General features: G+C 38.7%; 1 long non-coding RNA gene across 1 annotated transcript in view; it reads left to right on the forward strand.

Annotated features, from left to right (window-relative positions):
* Positions 1-18,970, forward strand: part of LOC145534854 (uncharacterized) — a 222,285-nt gene extending 203,315 nt beyond the window's left edge. The window contains exon 3 of the long non-coding RNA XR_014075023.1: positions 16,268-18,970. This is a non-coding gene — a long non-coding RNA (uncharacterized LOC145534854). The remainder of the gene's footprint in view (positions 1-16,267) is intronic.
* The last annotated feature ends 921 nt before the right edge of the window (positions 18,971-19,891 follow it).

Below are 19,891 nucleotides of genomic sequence, written 5' to 3' on the forward strand. Positions count from 1 at the left end.
ATGCATACTTGTGTATAAGTTTTTGTATGGACATACATTTTCATTTATCTTGGATATAATTTTCCTGGGAGTGGAATAGCTGGGTCATATAACTCCATGTATAACATTTTGGGGAACCAGCATATACTTTCCCAAAGTGACTGAACAATTTTATATTTCTACCAGCAGAATATGAGGTTTCCAATTTCACTGCATTCTTCCCAACACTTCCTTTCTGTTTTTTTTATATTAACCATTTTAATGGATGAGAAGTAGTAACTTATTGTGCTTTTGATTTGCATTTTCCTGATTAGTAATGTTGAATATCTTTCTATTTGAGCAGGGCTGATTCTCAGGGGAATGCCAGGGCGAGCTGCCTGGTGTTAGCTGGTTTGATGGACAGTGATAGACACAGCATCCTCCAGCACTCAGTCAGCTGTTGTCATTAAAAAATGATGCCACCAGCACTTTTATCCCCAGAGAAAGTTCCACTAGATTCCTCTGCCTCCAGCATATGCTTTAAACCTAGCCCATGAAATTCCTTCTCATATGACCCAGTTGCTTTTCAAGCTGCTGCCTCTGTGCTGGGACTCAGAACAAATCGATGAGAGTGAGCATCTTGGTCTCAGCCTTCTGGTTCTCTGGGACAAAAGCCCCACCAGTTTGCAAAGCCAGATGTTATGGGGAGTCAGCTTCCCAGTGCTGGTCCCCTGGTCTAGAGAACCCAAAGTGGGGCTTGATCTCCTCACTGCTCAGGGGGACCCAGTGGTTATTTTATCCCTCCCATTTAGGAGTCACCACACTGGAGGTATGGGTTCTAAGACTACATCTCGGCTCCTCCTACTGTCTTGGTATGGCCTTTTCTTGCTACCCTAATATATTAACAACACATCTGTTCTGCTGGTCCTCAGGTCATTCTTGGAGATAGCTGTCCTATATGCAATGGTAGTTTTGGTTTAGGAGGTGACAATCTCAGGATTTTCCTGCTGCACCATCTTGGTCTAGACCTCCCATATTTGTGTACTGTAATCTAAAGGAAATATTATATTAAGTACCCAGTAGTACCTATTATTTTTATCTTCTCACCACATTTTGGTTCAGTCACATGACCATTTCCAAATTTTGGCCATGACATTTAAAGTGAACTGATTGAACCCTCTGGCAGATGGGACTGGTTTATGAAAAGAAAAGAAAATCTTATTTTACTAAACCTACAGTTCTACCTGCACTGTGCTAGATCTATATAATTGATTCTTTCACATTGACTGTTGACAATTTGATCAGTTCTTTGTGACCAACATTAGTGACAGAAGCCAAAACAGTTTGGCCTACAAATATTGAACTTGGTAGCGTTATGAAATGTTAACTCACATCAAGCAGCCATGTAGCAGTTCAACAACACACCCATTGGGAGGTTGAGGAACAAAAAAGCCACAGAGAAAAAGTCGTTTGAGTGATGGGGCAAATTCTTCTAGGTCAATTACATTTGGAAAATGTTCTTTCTCCATCTAATATCCAGGGTTTCATAAAAATATTTCAGGGCAACAGTATAAACTTGGTAATGAATTAGCGCAGCCGGGTGAATGCTGAAGTGAAAGTGTTAGTCACTTAGTTGTGTCTGACTATTTGTGATCCCATGGACTGTAGCCTACCAGGAATTCTCCAGGCAAGAGTACTGGAGTGGGTTGAGTTCCTTTCTCCAGGGAATCTTCCTGACTCAGGGATCAAACCTGGTTCTCTTGCATTACAGGCAGATTCTTTACCATCTGAGCCACTTGGGAAGCCCAGGTGAATGTTAACATGAGTGGAAATTATATAAAAATGGACTTTAATCAATTAGTTCTTCTGGGATTTCTCACTTTGGAGAAATAAGATCAAAAACAGAGCAAGGATAGCAAAAAAAAAAAAAACAACAAGAGAAATTGAAACACAGTTGTTTAAATTTGGGTGTTTGATGCTGAAATTTTGCCCTCTAAGGATTCTTTGGATAGGTAGAGAGAAAGGAATTAAAATTGTTTTCTTTTTGACCCCAGAGAATGACAAGCTTGCTACCTCAAAAAATAACACAAGCAGATTGTGCGTTTGTGTTCAAACTCACTAGCAGGTAAGGTAAGCAGGATTTGTTTTAAGAAATTTTGCTTTTTCTGACATAGGGATAAGGACAGATACTGCCACTACCATGGTTCTGATTTAACTAATTAGCTTCTGAAAGAAAATAGTTCTGGTTTCCATTTTTCAAATTCCACTGAAAAGGGACTTGTTTATTACAGTAATTATGCTACAAGCATCCATTTAAAGAAAACTGCTATGGAAAATTTGATGAAAATGGGCTTTAAGCTTTCTTTGGACCCCATGATTTAAGCTTTTTTTTTAAAAAACAGAGCAATCTACAGAAACCTGAGTCTGTAAAGTGGCATTTTCCACCAATCTAAATTCATGTTGAGTATTAAGCACTGGTAGAGTCTGAAATGAGGAACAAACAGTCACTTAGACAGCACATATTGCAGAAATATCCCATAAAGATGCAAGAGTCTGCATTAATCATCTGAGCGGGACAATGGGTGACCTTTTCTAATAAGAACGGGAGCATCTAAAGTGAACATTAAATTTCACTGCGGCCCTATTTGCTATCTATCTCTGGCATTCATCACTGCTGAGATATAAACGTCCTCAGACTTTTGGAATCTGACAATCATACTTCCTGGAGAGGGAATGTTCTGAGGAGTGCAGAAAGCTTGTTCACCCTCCAATTTTGGCAACCTTAGAGCCATTATGGCTTCATATCTCTTTCATTATGAAAGCAGAGCAGCTGTTGAGTGAGCAAGGTTAACAAACCTTGGAAAAATATTAAAGTTAATTTGTTTTTAGGGCTTTCCTAAACCCAGAAGTTGGAAGAAGATTATTTTATATGGGCCCATTAGTCTTTCAATAGTTGAATCTGCAGAGCTACTTTTAAGATTGACTCTTTGGGTTTTAAGTAGATATTATTGAGGGTGGGCATCTGTTTAACTGGCATGTGGAGTCACGAGGGGCTGATGGGTTGGCGTAGAAAGTGCTTTGGACTAATGACCTGTTCAGAGACTGGAGAGTCATGAAATCTCAGCTCAACTTCTGATATTTAAAAGACTTTGAAATTAACTGGTGAATAGGATCAATGTCCATACAGAATCAAAACAACTAGGTGGAGAGAGAAAAAGTAAGTATAAAAGGTTATTTGGGTGAATTAAAACTTTTAAAATAAAATCAGTTAACTTAAGTCAACCAAATTTGAACAAGCAGTAGGGAAAGATGACGGAAATGGCCTGAGGATCGGTCACATCTACTTCTTAGGTACCCCAAAGCTATGCAGCCTTCTCTGAACCTCAGTTTCTTCATCTTGAGCTTGTTATGATGAGTGTGGCCTGTAGACTTAATTTGAAGATTATCTTAATAGATGAGATCTTAGATCTTAGATCTTATCTTAATAGATAAGATCATAAGATTAAATATAATCCTAGAGCCTAATCTTTATGTGGTTGGTGAACTACACAAATGTTACTGCAGGCTGTACAAATAGTCTGAGGGAGGTGCATCTTCCAGAAACTCTAAAGGCCTTTTAGATAGAAAAAAACAGGGTACTTTTAAGACTTAAATATTAATGCATATATATGGAATCTAGAAAAGTGGTACTGATGAACCTATCTGCAGGGGAGCGATGAAGATACAGACATGGAGAAGGGACTTCTGGGCACAGAGGGGGAGGGAGAGGGTGGGAAGAATTGGGAGAATAGCCCTGAAACATATGCATTACCATGTGTAAAATTAGATAGCCAGAGGAAATTTGCTGTATGATACAAGAAGCTCAAATCAGATGCTCTGTGACAACCTAGAGGGGTGGGATCAGTGGGACGTGGGAGGAAGTTTCAAGAGGGAGGGGACCTGCATAAACCTATAGCTGATTCATGTTGATATATGGCAGAAACCAACACAAAATTGTAAAGCAATTATCCTCCAATTAAAAATAAATAATTTTAAGAAAAGGAAACTTGTAATGATCAAATCTAACTAAAGAATTAATGTTAAGGTATGAGAGCAATATAATGTAAAGGGTTTTTATTATCTTGAAAAAGTGAAAGTGTTAGTTGCACAGTCATGTCCCACTCTTGCGATCCCATGGAGCTCACCAGGCTCCTCTGTCCTTGGATTCTTCTGGCAAGTATACTGGAATGGGTAGCCATTCCCTTCTCCAGGGAATCTTTCCAACCCAGGGATAGAACCTGGGTCTCCTGTATTGCAGGCAGATTCTTTACAGCCTGAGCCACCAGGGAAGCCCTTTTATTATCATAGTATGAACAAATTAAAATATTTTATTTGGTTTAAAAAAAGGATTTAAACCTTAAATGCTAAATATTTTGGATTATGACAGAGGGACAATAAATAAGGATTTTTTTAGAGACCTGCTCACTGCTATTCAAAATATTACCAGTTTGGGTTAAATATTCTGAATTTCAACTCTAACCTGAATGTTCTCTTTGTGAATCAGTAATTTGTGCACCCTGAGCAGCATCATCTGTTTCTAGATTGGGATCTAGAAGCTCAGTGGCTGATGGACTCAGGCCAAGGTTGATAGACATATCAAAGAGTTGAAGCTGAAGGCCAGTTCAAAAGGGGTGGCTGGATCTAAGTCTGCGGAAGTTGAGATTTGAAGTATAGAAGTCCCCAGGCACTAAGGGTTGAAGCATCTATTGAGAAGTCTACCTCAGAAGTCTTGAAACCAATAGGAAACTGGGCACAGCCTGGAATTAATTGTCACCAGGCTAATGTGAGCTGTTTGAGGCTAGTTTCCTTCCCTATAGCCCCTGAATGTTCTGAGACACTTTGCTAAAGGCAGAGTGTTCAGGTGTTCAAGAACTGTAAGATCTTACCAGATCCTGTACAGCAATACTCCTCCATCTTGGTCAGGGTATGTGGTGGCGTCAACACACAAAACACTCAGCATAGTGTCTGTCACATCAGGTGAATTCAGGGAATCGCACTATTCTCAGGATGTGTGTGATTGGAGAGACTTTGGAGAACCTCTTAGGCATCTGAGCACTCCTGCATCTGGGCTTTCTGCACGGTCATGAAGAGACCAGTGCTGAGTGCTCAATGCAAAGCATCCTAAGGAAGCTTCTAGAAGAATCTGTAGTAGTGAGAAATTGACTGCCAATGACTTTTGAATGTAATATAAGGAAACAACTATACTTCAAAATATTTTGATTTATTTTGATACTTGCATTCATGTTCAATGAGCTGAGAGAGGAAAGAGGAACGATTACAGAAAAATGGAAAAGTGAGGAAGTGACATTTTTGCTTTTGGAGACCAGTGATAGAGCTACTCTTCGTGGTTCACAAGCTTGCTTTGTGTCAGGAACTGTTTTAGTTACTTTAACTCATCTAGTGGTCTTACTTTTAGGCCTGTAAAGTTGATATTATCAATACTGCCATTAAACAGAGTTTAAATAATTTATCCAAAGTCTCAGAGCACAAAGTCAGGTCTCAAATCCAGGTGTTTTAGCTCTGGAGTCCACATCCTCAATCCCCATGCCCGTCTCACTTCTGCCCTTGTCTCCATCCTTAAAGCCACTTAGTTTCCACAGAATAGAAAATCACTGTATTGCTTTGCGTTGTCAGCATTCCCAGGAATACATAAAAACCACCTTTGTTAACCGGACAAGAACATGACTAACATTGACAAATACAATGGGCTCTCAACTTGCTGGAATCAATTCATGTAAATTAGACATTACCACAATGTCTTTAAAAGGAACTCATTCATTAACTTAACAAGTCCTCATTGAATGCCCACTACATGGCAGGCATTAAGCTAGATATATAGGGTTGTGTGGTGTGCTAAAGACTATTTAATAGTCTCATCCGACTCTGAAAAAAATGGCATGATATCTTAAAGTTGAAATATTATACATTATCAGGTGTCAGACTTACACTAAAGGTAAACTTCAGTATCAAACTCCAGGCCTCAGTGGAGAAGGAAATGGCAGCCCACTGCAGTATCTTGCCTGGAGAATCCCAGGGATGGAGGAGCCTGGTGGGCTGCTGTCCATAGGGTCGCACAGAGTTGGACACGATTGAGGCGACTTAGCATGCATGCATGCATTGGAGAAGGAAATGGCAACACACTCCGGTATTCTCGCCTGGAGAATCCCAGGGACGGATGAGCCTGGTGGGCTGCCATCTGTGGGGTCACACGGAGTCGGACACGACGGAAGTGACTTAGCAGCAGCAGCAGCAGCAGCAGCAGCCAAGCCTCAGGAGACTGCCTATATCTACCTTTAACCAGAATCAGCACAAAACAAATTAAAAGAACTCTATATATAAGTTTATGTACTGCGTACAAATAACGCAGACACACTCCTGTAAAGGAAAAATTGATCAGTTCCATTACAAGAGAAGGATGAGAAATGTTAAAATTAAATTCACGCCTTTCTGATATTTCCACATCAGAAAGATGAGGGGAGCATTTAAAAAGAAAAGAATGATTTGATATGAAGCAATCAGCCCACAAGTGTAGGAACATGACAGGAGTTTTTGTCAAAGGTTTTCTGCACTGTGCTTTCCATGACCTCTGAAAGCAGAGTATCAGACAACTGGTTGGAGAAAGAGTGAAAGTTGCAGTTCTATTATATAGTAATTTCATGTCAAAAAGGAATTAATTGTCCATTCTCTTTGTGCTCTTGATAGTTGTGGTCAATGAATTGATCTGACACTGAAAATTAATGCCTGCTATATATTTTGTGTGAAATGATGATACTCTGCTCATCAAGTTGTCAAGGCAAGCCGTTACCTTCGCTGAGAAATCTATCTGAAATTTAGCTTTTCCAAAAAATTGAAAAATCTAGATGTTTTATGCATCAACCACACTTCCTAGTCAGGGATGAGGTTCTCTGTACCTAGCCAGAAGATCAGCCTGGTGGGCTTATTTCCAGGTTTAAGACATAAGTGAGGCTGTTTATACACCATGAGGACAGCAAAATTCAAACAACAAAAAGAAACTGATGAACAGGCCATGCTATCTCAGACAGAGTCATACAGAATAGTCTCTTTAAGAATTTCAGAGGTGCAAATTCAAATACTGTTCAAGCGATTAACCAATGACAGGTAGGTACATCAATGGTTAGTTGAATCTTAAAATGGACTAAAGGTGTTTTGGGGGGTGGGGCTAGGCTTATCTGCAAAATGTAGATAACACCATCCTTGAACAATGTCAGAGATCGATGAGGTAATATATGTAAAATGAAATTGATTGTTCCAGGAAAAAAATTAAAAAACCTCATCTACAGACTCATCTAAGTGTTCTGGACATCAATTTTTACCTGATCTTATTGTTAATGAAGTAAATTAGTGCCATTAAGGAAAGTCAACATTAAATAGCAAGTCCTTCACTTGAGAGCAGCAAGGTGAATTTTGGCTAGAATCTAGAAAGAATCTAAGCTGATGTTTTTCCTATAGCATATAAGCATTCCATTTAAGAGTTTGAATATACTGGCTGTACTTTAGTTGGTTTCTACTTATATTTTGTTTTTGTTGGGAAAATACATCCTTTTAGAAAATTATAAGAACAATTATTATTTAATAGTCTTGATAATCAACATCTATGTAGAATACAAAGCATTAAGTAAGTTGAATGTTTGCATCTTCTTTTATTCATGTCTGCAATGGACCTCACTATATATATATATATATATATATATATATATATATATATGTATATATACATTGTTTATGTTTACTTGCTAAGTCATGTCCAACTCTTTTGCAACCCCATGGACTTAGCCCACCAGGCTCCTCTGTCCATGGGATTCTCCAGGCAAGAATACTGGAGTGGGTTGCCCTTTCTTTCTCCAGAAGTATATGTGTGTGAGTGTGTGTGTATATATACACTTGTATATATATATATATATACTCTTGTATAGCATAGCTTAAAATATATTAAAAAATTTTAAGACACTGATTATTTTTCAAGAAGCATGCTCTCCTGTGTGCATTATGCATTTAAAAAACTTTTATACAAGTTTCTACTTCACTAATGACAGATTGGCAAGGGATCAAGAGAAGTAATAAATGCATGTCAATTTTCCTACAAAATCCCCTTGTAATGTTAATAAAAGGGGCACAGTTACAATGTCAACTGAAGAACTGTTTCCTTTTCCAGACACTTGTTCTTAATGATGAGTTATACTTGAGGAAGACAAATACTGTTCTTTCCTAAAGAACTCATTTTTCCTCCATGATGGAAATTTGAAGTCTATGATTTGTCACAACTCTCAGCAGGAAGTAAAATGGCCAAGCATGGCTTAACATGTCATTTATTCAAGTAATGTGGTCTCAATTCTGTGGGTGACAAAATTCTCCATCTCTGGTTTGCCCTTGGCCACCATTTTAGTCAGTGATTACAATGAAAGAGTGAAGTTTGGACTTTCAGAGTGGCTTTATCCTGGCTCAAGTTCAGAGTCACCTTGTTCCATCCTGTAGGAATAGCAATTAGATGTCATCCAGTAAGAAAAAGAACATCACCATCACTAAGTATCTTAATTACTTTTTTGTATATGGAAGTTAACCTGAGACTCTAACGATATTCCTTTCCATGTATGGTGAAAGTTCCCCAACAAAAATGTGCATGTGATATAAATAGATAACTTTCCAGATATTTTTAAAGAGCGCAGCCCAAACTGTAAACCCTGCTGTAAAGGTAAGTAGCTTTACAGAAATCAGGGATTAGTCTATAAATTTGCATGAGTATGCCTCAAGCCTTAAGGACAGGATATCTGCATTGGCAGCTGAATGTGGTTCTTATGAATGGAAATAAAGTCACAGTCCAGTTCCTGCCATTTAGAAGAAAAGCCACCAGGAAGGAACTTTCCCCAACAATGAACTGTTTGACACAAATCCTTTGCCTTTGTTATATGGGCTGAGTACATCACTTCTTTTCATTTTATCCTCCTAACCTTTCTCTTAAGTCATACTGTATCTTCAAAGACCATGTGTCCTTCAACCTCAATTTCCAGTGCTCCAGTTTGAAATGTTAACAGTATCCAACTTTTCCCAAGTATTATTCTCTAGGTCTGTGTAAAAATTAAAAACTTAATATCTCATCAAAATGTTCCTGAAAAATCTCTTAAATATTTGATGAGAAAGAGTACAACCACTTGATTTCGTATGTATAACCTGCAGACATCTTGAAATATTCTTCTATTAGGCAGTGTTTCTCTTTGACTCTCAACTAAGTACTTAAAGTTTTTCTCCAGGATTTAAGCAAGTCATCACCACCCACATTGCCTGGCCATCTTCATAAAAGGTCAGAAAACCTTTAAAATCATTTATACATTCCTTTCATATGTCTCATCAGTGTACAAACACCTTTTCTAAAGCTGATTACCTTAATTCTTTGCAGTACACAGTCATTTGAATGGAGTTTCAGAGGAAACTGTCAAAACTGCTTAAAATGCTTTCTTTCATTTCTCAATATTTTTGTTATATGTTCATTATATACCTAATGAAATAGTAACAACTTCTTGTTTAACTTAAATTTTGAACACTGACCCATATCAAAGGCTATATAGTCTTTACAAACTTTGATTTGTGAACTTATAGGGGAGCTAGCCCAGTTAACAAAGCAATTTGTTTCTTGTGAAATTAAAGGAAATCTCTCTGGATCCAGACACCATCTGTTGAACAAGCTAGTTAATAGAGTAGAAAGAGCATAGGGGTCAAATTACCTGGATTCAATTAAATCCTGGTTCTGCCTTTTCCTATACAAACAACCTGAAGTTAAATTCATTATCCTATCCCGAGGCTTGTTTTTCACATTTTTAATAATTATGATAATATTACAAAGTTCATAGGATTATTGGGAATTTGAATAAAATACTGCTTAAAAAAATCACTTGTATGAAAAAGTACCATACAAAAATTGTTCTGTTTTTTTTTTTTTAAATGTGTAGCTTGGAGAATAAAGTAATGTAGTGAGTTTGAATGTGTGTGTGTGTGAGTGTGCGCGTGTACTCAGTCACTTCAGTTGTGTCTGACTCTTTGCAATCCCATGGACCGAAGCCTACCAGGCTCCGCTATCCATGGAATTCTCCAGGCAAGAATACTGGAGTGGGTAGCCATTCCCTTCTCCATAGGATCTTTCTAACCCAGGGGTTGAGCCTAGGTTTCCTGCATTGCAGGCAGATTCTTTGCCATCTGAGCCAGAGTTTGAATAATTATATCCAAAACAACTTCTTCCTATGAGTTTTCATATGGCCTCATCAGAGAGCAATTTAGGAAAAAAAAAAAAAAAGCAAAACACTAAAGAATGATGATGTCTCTTCTACACGTATTTCCTTCTCATACATGCCTAGTTCCCAGGTATTTTGGTAAAGTTGAATGTTTGGGTTTGTTTGTTAGGCTTTCAAGAAGAGACTTGGATAGGGGTGGTGTGGTGCTTTTTACATTTTAGAATAATCATCCTTAAAGTGACCAGGACCTCCTAACTTAATTGTATCTCATTGGCCTTTAATCTACCACCTCCTCTCCTATCTTCCTATAGGAGTGGAACATCTATTGTGGTATATAACAGAGATCTGGGCTGGATGGCTATTGGAATTAGACCATAAAGTCTCTAATACCATCCACTTTATTTTCAACATCAGAGTGATACTTCCTAATCATGATACTCATACCTGCGTGTATGTAATATTTGTGATTTTAAATTTTTCTTAATTGGAGGATAATTGCTTACAATATTGTGTTGGTTTCTGCCTTACGTTAACATGAATCACCATAGGTATACACATGTCCTCCTCCTTCTTGGTGGGAGGGAGGTTTAGGGGTGTGATTCTTTTTTTAAACACATGTATAATTATCACCTTTGTTGTGAAAGGTCCATTCTCTTTTGTGTGGCTGTGTTAACTGAAGGTATGTTCACTAAAGTCTCCATTGGCTGACTCATGGCTGCAACCTGAATGTGGCTTCAGTTTTCCTGCAAACTTCGGTTAAGTTGATCATGTCCTTCTTTCACAGGCTCACATTGACTTAGCTTTTAATTACTAGCATTTTCTCTTAGAGTCAGTCTTCAATTTTCTTTTCTCACTGCAGACATCAACACGCAATGAGATCATCATCTTCCAATCTTTAACTGGCACTGACACAATGATAGCTTTCAAATATTGGTTTTTGGACATTTGCCTGTATTTGCACTGCAGACGCCTACAGATCAAACATAGTGCTAAAAGTCAAACTTTTTATCTTTCCAAAAAAAAGAAAAGAAATTTACCATTTATCTTATAATTCTTGTTTCAGTTAGTTATATCACTTTTCAATCTGGTAAGACAGAAAATATAAAGAAATCTATGCTCTTGTCCTTCGTAATAAATCAGTGAGCAAGACTTGTCAATTGCCTTTTCAAAATGTTTCTTTAAGCCAACCATTCATTTCGCCAGAGCTGCCCATGTTCTAGTGTAGGTCCTTAATTATTAAATCTAATTATTTAATCTAACACTAATTGTTAAATCTAACACCTAATAGCCTCTTCTTCCTTCCATTCCCCTTCCACGCAGCCACCCAGTCAATTGAAAATGAGATTCACCTATGTCAATCTTTTTCTGCTTAAAAACAAAAAACTAAATAAAACTCAATAAATAAAGCTGAAAGAAAGACCACTTTATTAACAACCTATTCTCAATGTATCTGTCCGGATTCATGCCTCTAGGATTTTATACTTACATTTTTGTGCATGGCTCCCCCTTTCTTCTTGTTGAAATAAACTTTGATGCACTCTTCAGTCCCTTCACTGGGACACTGGGTACCAATTCCTCTTGGCTCTTAAAGGACAACACTCCGGCCATCATCCTCTCTCTCTCTCCTGTGTCATAAGGTATTCTCTTTCCACTGGATAATTCCCTTCACCACATAAACATGCTCAAATATCTCATTTAAAAAAAACCCTACTTTTTTCATGTCCCTCAAGAGGTAATGCTCTATGTTTTTTATGGACTTTTTAAAAAATATTCATTTTAGAAAAAAAAGTAGGAGAGAAATGAAATAAACTCATGTTTTAATTCTGCCACTTTTGTGTCCTAATTACTAGAGATTATAATACCTGATAATTATAACTCAAAATTCTTTGTTTCTTAAGAAAGTTTTGACTATTTTCATAGGTTTATTAGATAGGTTTTATGATCATTTTGATTGGTCTTACCCAATCCCATTTCCCCTTTAAATGCCATTCAAATTTTGATCAGAATTGTTGATGTTTTTCAGTCACTAAGTTGTGTCCTACTCTTTGGGACCACATGGGCTGTAGCACACCAGACTCCTCTGTCCTCCACTATTTCCCTACTCAATCACTATTGAGTCAGTGATTCTATCTAACCATCTCATCCTTGGCTGCTCCCTTCACCTTTTGCCTTCAGTCTTTCCCAGCATCAGGTTCTTTTTCAATGAGTCAGCTCTTCCCATCAGGTGGCCAAAGTACTGGGGCTTCAGCATCAGTCCTTCCAGTGAATATTCAGGATTAAATTCCTTTAGGATTGACTGGTTTGATCTCCTTGCAGTCCAGGGGACTCTCAAGAGTCTTCTCCAGCACCACTATTTGAAAGCATCAATTATTTGTCTCTCTGCCTTCTTTATGGTCCAACTCTCACATTGGTACATGACTACTGGAAAAACCATACCTTTGACTCTATAGATCTTTGTTGGCAAAGTGATGTCTCTGCTTTTTAATACACTGTCTAGGTTTGTCATAAGTTTCCCTCCAAGGAGCAAAAATTTTTTTTAATTTTATGGCTGCAGTCACTGTCCACAATGATTTTGAAGCCCAAGAAAAGAAAATCTGTCACTGCTTCCACTTTTTCCCCTTCTATTTGCTGTGAAGTGATGGGACTAGATTCCATGATCTAATGCTCTATTTTTAAATTCACCTTTTCAGCAGAAGTCATTCAAAGAATTGTCTATACTCAAGGCTTCTCCTTCCTACACTTCTCTCCTGATTTCATTCAAATCAATTTTTCATCTCCAGAAATCCACTAAGTCCTCTCCAGTCAACATCATGTATGATTTCTATGTTACCATTTGAAGGCACTTTAGGTTTCATCTTACTCTATTTATATCCTTCAGCAAAGGTGCACTCTTCATTTTTGAAACATTGTCTTCACTTGAACTTTGGGCTTCCCTTCTCTCTTGAGTCTCTCCTTTCCTAGCCCAGATTATTTATTGGTTCCACTGTACTTACCAGATTCCAAAAGTTGGAACACGTGAGGGCCGAGGGCCCGAGCCTCCAATCTTCTCTGCCTGCACTCACTTCTTTGATGATTTCATCCATTCTGACTGCAATAGTTCCACAGGTAAACCAGTGACTTCCAAATTCATACCTCTGGCTCTGACCTTATTCTTGAACTTCAGATACACTTGAGCACTTGCCTACATGAGATTTCAATTGCATGTCTGATGGGCTTCTTGGGTGTTCAATATTGAGCTCTGCCTATATCAGTGTCAAGTATGCCCTGCATAAAGTCGTCCCATCTTAGTCACTGGCAACTCCATTCTCCATTGTTCAGGCCTCAAAACCCATGGAGGCATTTTTAGACAAGTTATTCCCACATTTACACCATTGCAGTGGCCTCCTAGTTTGTCTCTCTGCTTCCATCTTTGTCCTCCGTCGAGTTGGGGCATGTGTTCAGTCGTGTCTGATTTTTTGCAACCCCATGGATTGTAGCCTGGCAGGCTCCTCTGTTGTGGAATTTTCCTGGCGAGAATACTGTTGTCATTTCCTCCTGCAGGGAATCTTCCTGACCCAGGGATCGAGCACTGTCTCTTGCATCTCCTGCATTAGCAGGAAGAGTCTTTGCCACTGGCACCATCTGTGAATCCTGTGTCCTTCCTTGGTCTTTCCCTTACACAACATCCAGAATGATCTTTTAAAGTATCATTGTAAGTGAGATCATATCAGTCTTTATTTTCAAAATCTTTAGTGCCTCCTTGTTTAACTCAGAGTAAATCCCCAGATTCTTACTCTGGCCCCAAGACTTTCTATGGTCTTTCTCTTCTACATGTTTCAAGCCATGATCACCTGATACCCTCCTTCCCTCACCCCTCAGCTCTAACCTAGTGGCCTCCTTTCTGTGTCTGCAACATCCCAAGGATGCTGTGGTCTCAGGGCCTTGGTACATTTTTCCTTTGCCCAGAAAACTTCTTCCTCATATCCATATTGCCCTTTCTCCACTTTCTTTGGATCTGTGTTTATCAATTTTACCTAGAGGTCTTCTACTACAACATCATGTAAGTTACACACTCCTCCTGCTGTATCTCTTTATGATACTTCCTAGTACTTGTCACTTAAGGAATAGGAATTTGATATTTAAGCCCAATTTATAGCATTAGAACGTAAGCTCCAGTAAGCAGTAGGACTTACCTGTTTTTATTTGTTGATAGCTTATTTGGACTTAGGTAAGTCCTTTGCTGGGCTTCTCAGGTGGCACTGTGGTAAAGAACCCATAGGAGAATGCAGGAGACTGAAGCAACTTAGCCCAAGCACACACAAGTACTTTGTCATGCCCTACTCCAGGGGATCTTCCTGATTCAGGGATTGATCATGGGTCTCCTGCTTTGCAGGCAGATTCTTTACCATCTGAGCCACCAGGGAAGCCCTAGTTAAGTACTAAGAGCAATAAATATATACTAAATAGAAAAATGGTTAATATTGTGCATATATAACTAAGTAAGCAAGTTTTTTATTTTTTAAGAAAATTCATCACAATTTCTGGCAAAAAGACTCAGAATGACTGAAAGTGGTCTGCCGTTTCAGTAATCTGAAGAGAGCAGCCCATGGCAGTTTACATCACATTTTGTTCGGAAATAAGCATTAATAGTAATTTAATTTTTAGCTAAGGCAGTGGCTCTTCCACAAGGACAATTAAACCCCCTGAAATGAAGAGAGGAATAAAATTAGTGAGACTGGAAAACCAAGAGGAATTTAATGACCAAATCAATGTCTCTACTTGATCTTGGCCTTGATCAACATGTACCAGCCAGTTGACCCTGCAGAGATCATTAGGACAGTGTTCCTTTTGCTCCCACTCTTTTTAATGCTAGTGATGGTCATGCATAGGCTGAAAGTAGGGGGGTTTGTAGCTGGGAATTGGTTCTTCTTACAGAGTGGAATGAACCTGATAGATTAACTGGGCCAGTGGTTTTCAGCCATTTCCCCCCTGAAAGCGATATATTTAATACCTGCCAGGTAACCTTTCCCTGAACTTTGTCCTTACATCACTCACTTGAGTTTGCTACACAGGTGATATCCCCCGTGGGTTCTGTGCAATTTCAAATCGCTACCTAAATGCCCCTCTCCCAGAACCATTTCTCCCCTCTATTTATATACTAGCAACATGAAACTGGGAACTGTTTTCTAGATGAAACCTGTCATTTTTCAGAAAAGAAATCTGAGGCTTACAGAAAATAAGCAACTCACCCAAGATGATGGAGACAGAGAGTAAAGATCTCAAAAGTCAGAGACTAAGAGATCTAGAGACTGAGCAAGACATCTTCCTGGCATATTTATTTCTCTGTTAGTGAGAAACTAGTGTCAAAGGGACAGTGGCCAAGCCATCAGTTCAGTTCAGTCACTCAGTTGTGTCTGACTCTTTGCGACCTCATGGACTGCAGCATGCCAGGCCTCCTTGTCCATCACCAACTCCCGGAGTTTACTCAAACTCATGTCCATTGAGTCAGTGATGCCATCTATAGATGGCATCTATATATGGCCAAGCCATATATAGAAATAAACCCTGACCAACAACCTCCAGGGACCAGTCCAGGAAGCCAGGCTGCTCTCCACTATAACCAGTCCAAGAAGTCAAAGTGCTGTCTGTAAGAACCAATCCAGGAGACTAAACATAGCCATGTGAAAATTGGTCTGAAATGGCTAAGATGTGATTAATATTAATAACTGACAGTTTCCCTAATTTTGCCCTCTTTTCCAACATTGGATCAACTGGAGAACCCCAAAATGAACCCCCGACCAATCACAAAGGATGCTCACAAAGGATGCTCCACCTGTAGCTAGCCCACCTGCAGGGTCTCCATGCCAACAGCCTCCAATCAGGGCACACCTGATGTCACCTTGCTTCCACGAGAAGGCTTGCCCATGTCTCTATCTGCCTTTAAGTTTCTGCCAAACACAAGTTATGGTGGCTGACCCCCTTGCTATAGAAAGCTCTGAATAAACAGCCTCTTCTTGGTCTCATGTGGGTGAACTCACTGATTTCCACAGCTCTCATGGACGTCCCATCAGACACAGTGGGCACTGCCCAACTCTGCAGACACCAGCCTTGGACCACGAGTTTCCTGAGAAGACAGAGAGGCCCCTAGTGCCCCGCTGTACCCAGCTTGTCAAGTCCATGCTTATATGGTAAGTCAGCTTTAGCTCTGAAGTATGCTGTCTTTGTGTTGAATTCTCAGCTATTTATTCCCGGGTTGGTCCCCAGGTTTTGTTATCGGTTCCCAGTTGGTTGGCATCCTTGTTGGAAACAGGCTTTTTCATCCCTGTTGCTCGCTTTTTTGTTACTGTTTTATGTTGTGCTGTCCAAAAGTTTTTTTTTTTGGTTATAAAAGGAGAATAATTGTATGGTACAAGACAGGCAGAGATTCTTGAAGTCTGTTGTTCTAGGTGACCTCACACACTGGTGAGTTTGTGTTTCTCTAGACTGTTATCTACTTGGACAAACTTTGTTGTGGGTCACCAATACATCCTAACCACATAAGGCTAAATTCTCTTGAATTCCTACTGCAGTACTATATTGCACATTACTAAATGGCGTTGTCTTCCATATTTCTATAATGTGTAATGTGTTTATTACTGTCAAAAAACTTCACATTATTACTATTATTCATTGTGTTCTAATACTCTCTGCCAGAGTTCCTGGAAGAGAAATTTGGCTCAGGTGGCAAATTTATCCAAGGCTGGTTCTGGGCACGTTTTGGTTCTGTCAAGGTGTCCTGCCTTGTATACGAAAGACATTTGAATGTGTTTGCTTTTCTTAAATGGGAAGAAGCAGAGAAGGAGGGAAGACAGCTGTGGAACATCAAGCTGATACCCTTATATTCATTTGATATGACTCCATGACTGAGATTTTATTATCTGTAACTTAACGGTGAGTAAAAAGAGGATTGAAACGACTCAGTAACTTGACCAAATCACACAGCTAGCTAGTGGTGGATCCAGGTGTTCAAACCTAGTCTGCCTAACTTCAAAGCCTACCTTCTTTCTGCTTTGCCACATTAACCCTTAAAGCATAAACACAATCACAGCTTAAAATCTGCAGTAGAATTGGATGAAATGACGTTAACACAAAAATACTTAAAGCATCACGTTTTGAGGGGGCAGACTTCTGCTTGAGGTGGAAGAATCCTGGGTTCTTCCATTGCTAGAGCGCTTGTTGGAGTTCTGGCTTCTTAAGTAGGAATTCAGCACAGCCTGCTTTCCTAGTTAATGAAGTGTGTGCTGCCCTCTACTGGCACCAAGAAAACACTACCTCACGCTTTATGTTGGCTCAGCAGGGCAAAGGAGGTAAAGATTCAATTCTCTCTGTCGTTTTCAGAGATTTCCAGTGTGTCTGGTTTTTTTCTATTGTATTCTCTCCTTGAATAAACTTAACGAACTTCAGATTCTTTCCTTGCCAATCTCTTCTGGCTGTGTCGTTCCTGTTGATACGTTTTAGATTTTGCAGAGGAACCTAAAAACACTAAAGCTACATCTTCCTTAACGGAAATGCAGGAGATTAGAAATTGGCATGTGTGCTAGGAGCAAGGATGCAGTAGTCCTTGTTATTTGCTGTCAATATTACCCTAGATTATAGGTGACTAGTATGTAAACTTTTGAAGCCATTATTCTTCCCTGTGCTATATAAAACTGATGATTGATTCTCAATAAGGCAATTTTAATATTCACCTGTTCATTTAATCATTCATTTATTAAACCAAGACCTGTTAAAGTCTACTCTGTGCCACCATGCTAGTGGTGAGGTGGTACAATGAGAAGAAGCTACCTACAGTTCAGCAGTGAAGATGGGCATGAAAGCAAATAATTGCAATGCAGTTTAAATAATGCTGTGATCTTTACAGAGTGCTGCACGTTCTCAGAAAGAATGACTAATCTTTGCATGAATGTGACCAGGTGACTTTAAGGATGAGAGTGTGCTTCCATTCCCAGATGGGGAAGAGTTTACATGATGGATAACAAAGGAGGGGGATTTCAAATTGAGGGAATTCATGTCAAAAGTGTGAGAATAGGGAAAAATGGAAAACAAAGCCAGAACACATGGTTCTATGTGTTGACATGAAGAATATCTAGGGAGTGTGTGAATGAAGCCTGGGATATAAAGAGAACCGAGTTTTGAAGGGGCTAACTTCCACACATGATAAATTTGGACTACGTATTGTATGTTTTACATATACAGAGAAAGATGGCGGGAAAGCGTTGGATATTTTCAATCTATTACTCTTATTCCGGTTCTATCTTGTGCAGTATAAAGTGGGAAATGACTACTGTAAAGGAATCGATGGGACTACCAATTCTACTTTGGAAAATGCACACTCTCTGGGATATTTTCTGAAATTTTCTGACTGATGGCCTAATTAAATAGATAACTACTGAATTCTACTCAATACTGTAATATGTAACCATATATCGACTCTTTAACGTTAAATTGAATTTGAGGGTAAGATATTTTGTAACTTGCTTGAATAAGAGAAATAAAACAAATGTTCTTTTCCAATATCCACCATCCACCTCCACTTCAGAAAACAAAATTCTCCACTCTACTTTGTTCATATAAAGTAAGTTTCTGACTACATTTTATCTACTTTATGTGGGTTTGATTTTTTTAATGAACTTTATTTGTGTATTATAAAAAATACTTGATATAAAAATTCAAAAAATCAAAAAGTGGTTAAAAATCATCCTCTTATGCCCAACAACTACCCTGAAGAAGGAAATGGCAACCTACTCCAGTATGCTTGCCTGGAGGATCCCATGGACAGAGGAGCCTGGCAGGCTGCAATTCATGGAGTCGCAAAGAGTCGGACAAGACTGAAGTGACTTAGCACGCACCAAACAACTAAAGATTCCCATTTTTAAGTGAGCAACACTTTGCCGCTAAGGTTTTCTAGGCTACATATTTTATAGGAAGAGTTTAAAATCTCCCATCACAAGCTCATATGGTGTCTGATTCAGTGTTACAATCACTGGTAAACTGGATATTCAGATGATGCTTCCATGGCCATTGTAATTTGTTGCAATGAACTGATAGTTGATAGAAGTTTAAAACAATACTACCGTTCATACCTCTGGTATGGCTACAGATTTATTTTCTTCATCATTAATTAATTTTCTATTTATAGGTAACCAATAAAGTTACTGCTAGGAAGTCTGCCATGTTATCATATCTAGCTAATGAGTTTTACCTAAACTCTCATTAGGAAACTTTTCAATTAGGCAGCAATGCCTTATTGGGTACAGTGTGTGGGAGGAAGTGATATGAAGGAAAACCTCTTATATTAACGAAAGAATTTACTCAAATTTTATTAGCAGAATTCATGGCTCAAAGCCTTGTTTATGAGATCTGTTCTCACTTTCTGCATCTCTGATTCTGTTGGCATTTTTACATGCAAGATATACTCAAATTCTATGACTATATTGCTATTATTTTGCATTCTTGTAGCTCTTCATTTGTAATTTGAGGCCATGTTTATAATTTTTAAATTTAATTTCTTTTAATTTTCAATTTTTTAAAGTTTTTGTACCATTTTGAAAGATTAATTTCCATTGATAGTTATTACAAAATATTGGCTCTTTTCCCTGTGTTGTACAATATATCCTTGAGCCCACCTTACACCC

Source organism: Giraffa tippelskirchi, chromosome 14 (genome assembly GCF_054371585.1).
Source record: "Giraffa tippelskirchi isolate mGirTip1 chromosome 14, T2T-mGirTip1v1.2.pri, whole genome shotgun sequence".
In the NCBI taxonomy this organism is placed as follows: Eukaryota; Metazoa; Chordata; class Mammalia; order Artiodactyla; family Giraffidae; genus Giraffa; species Giraffa tippelskirchi.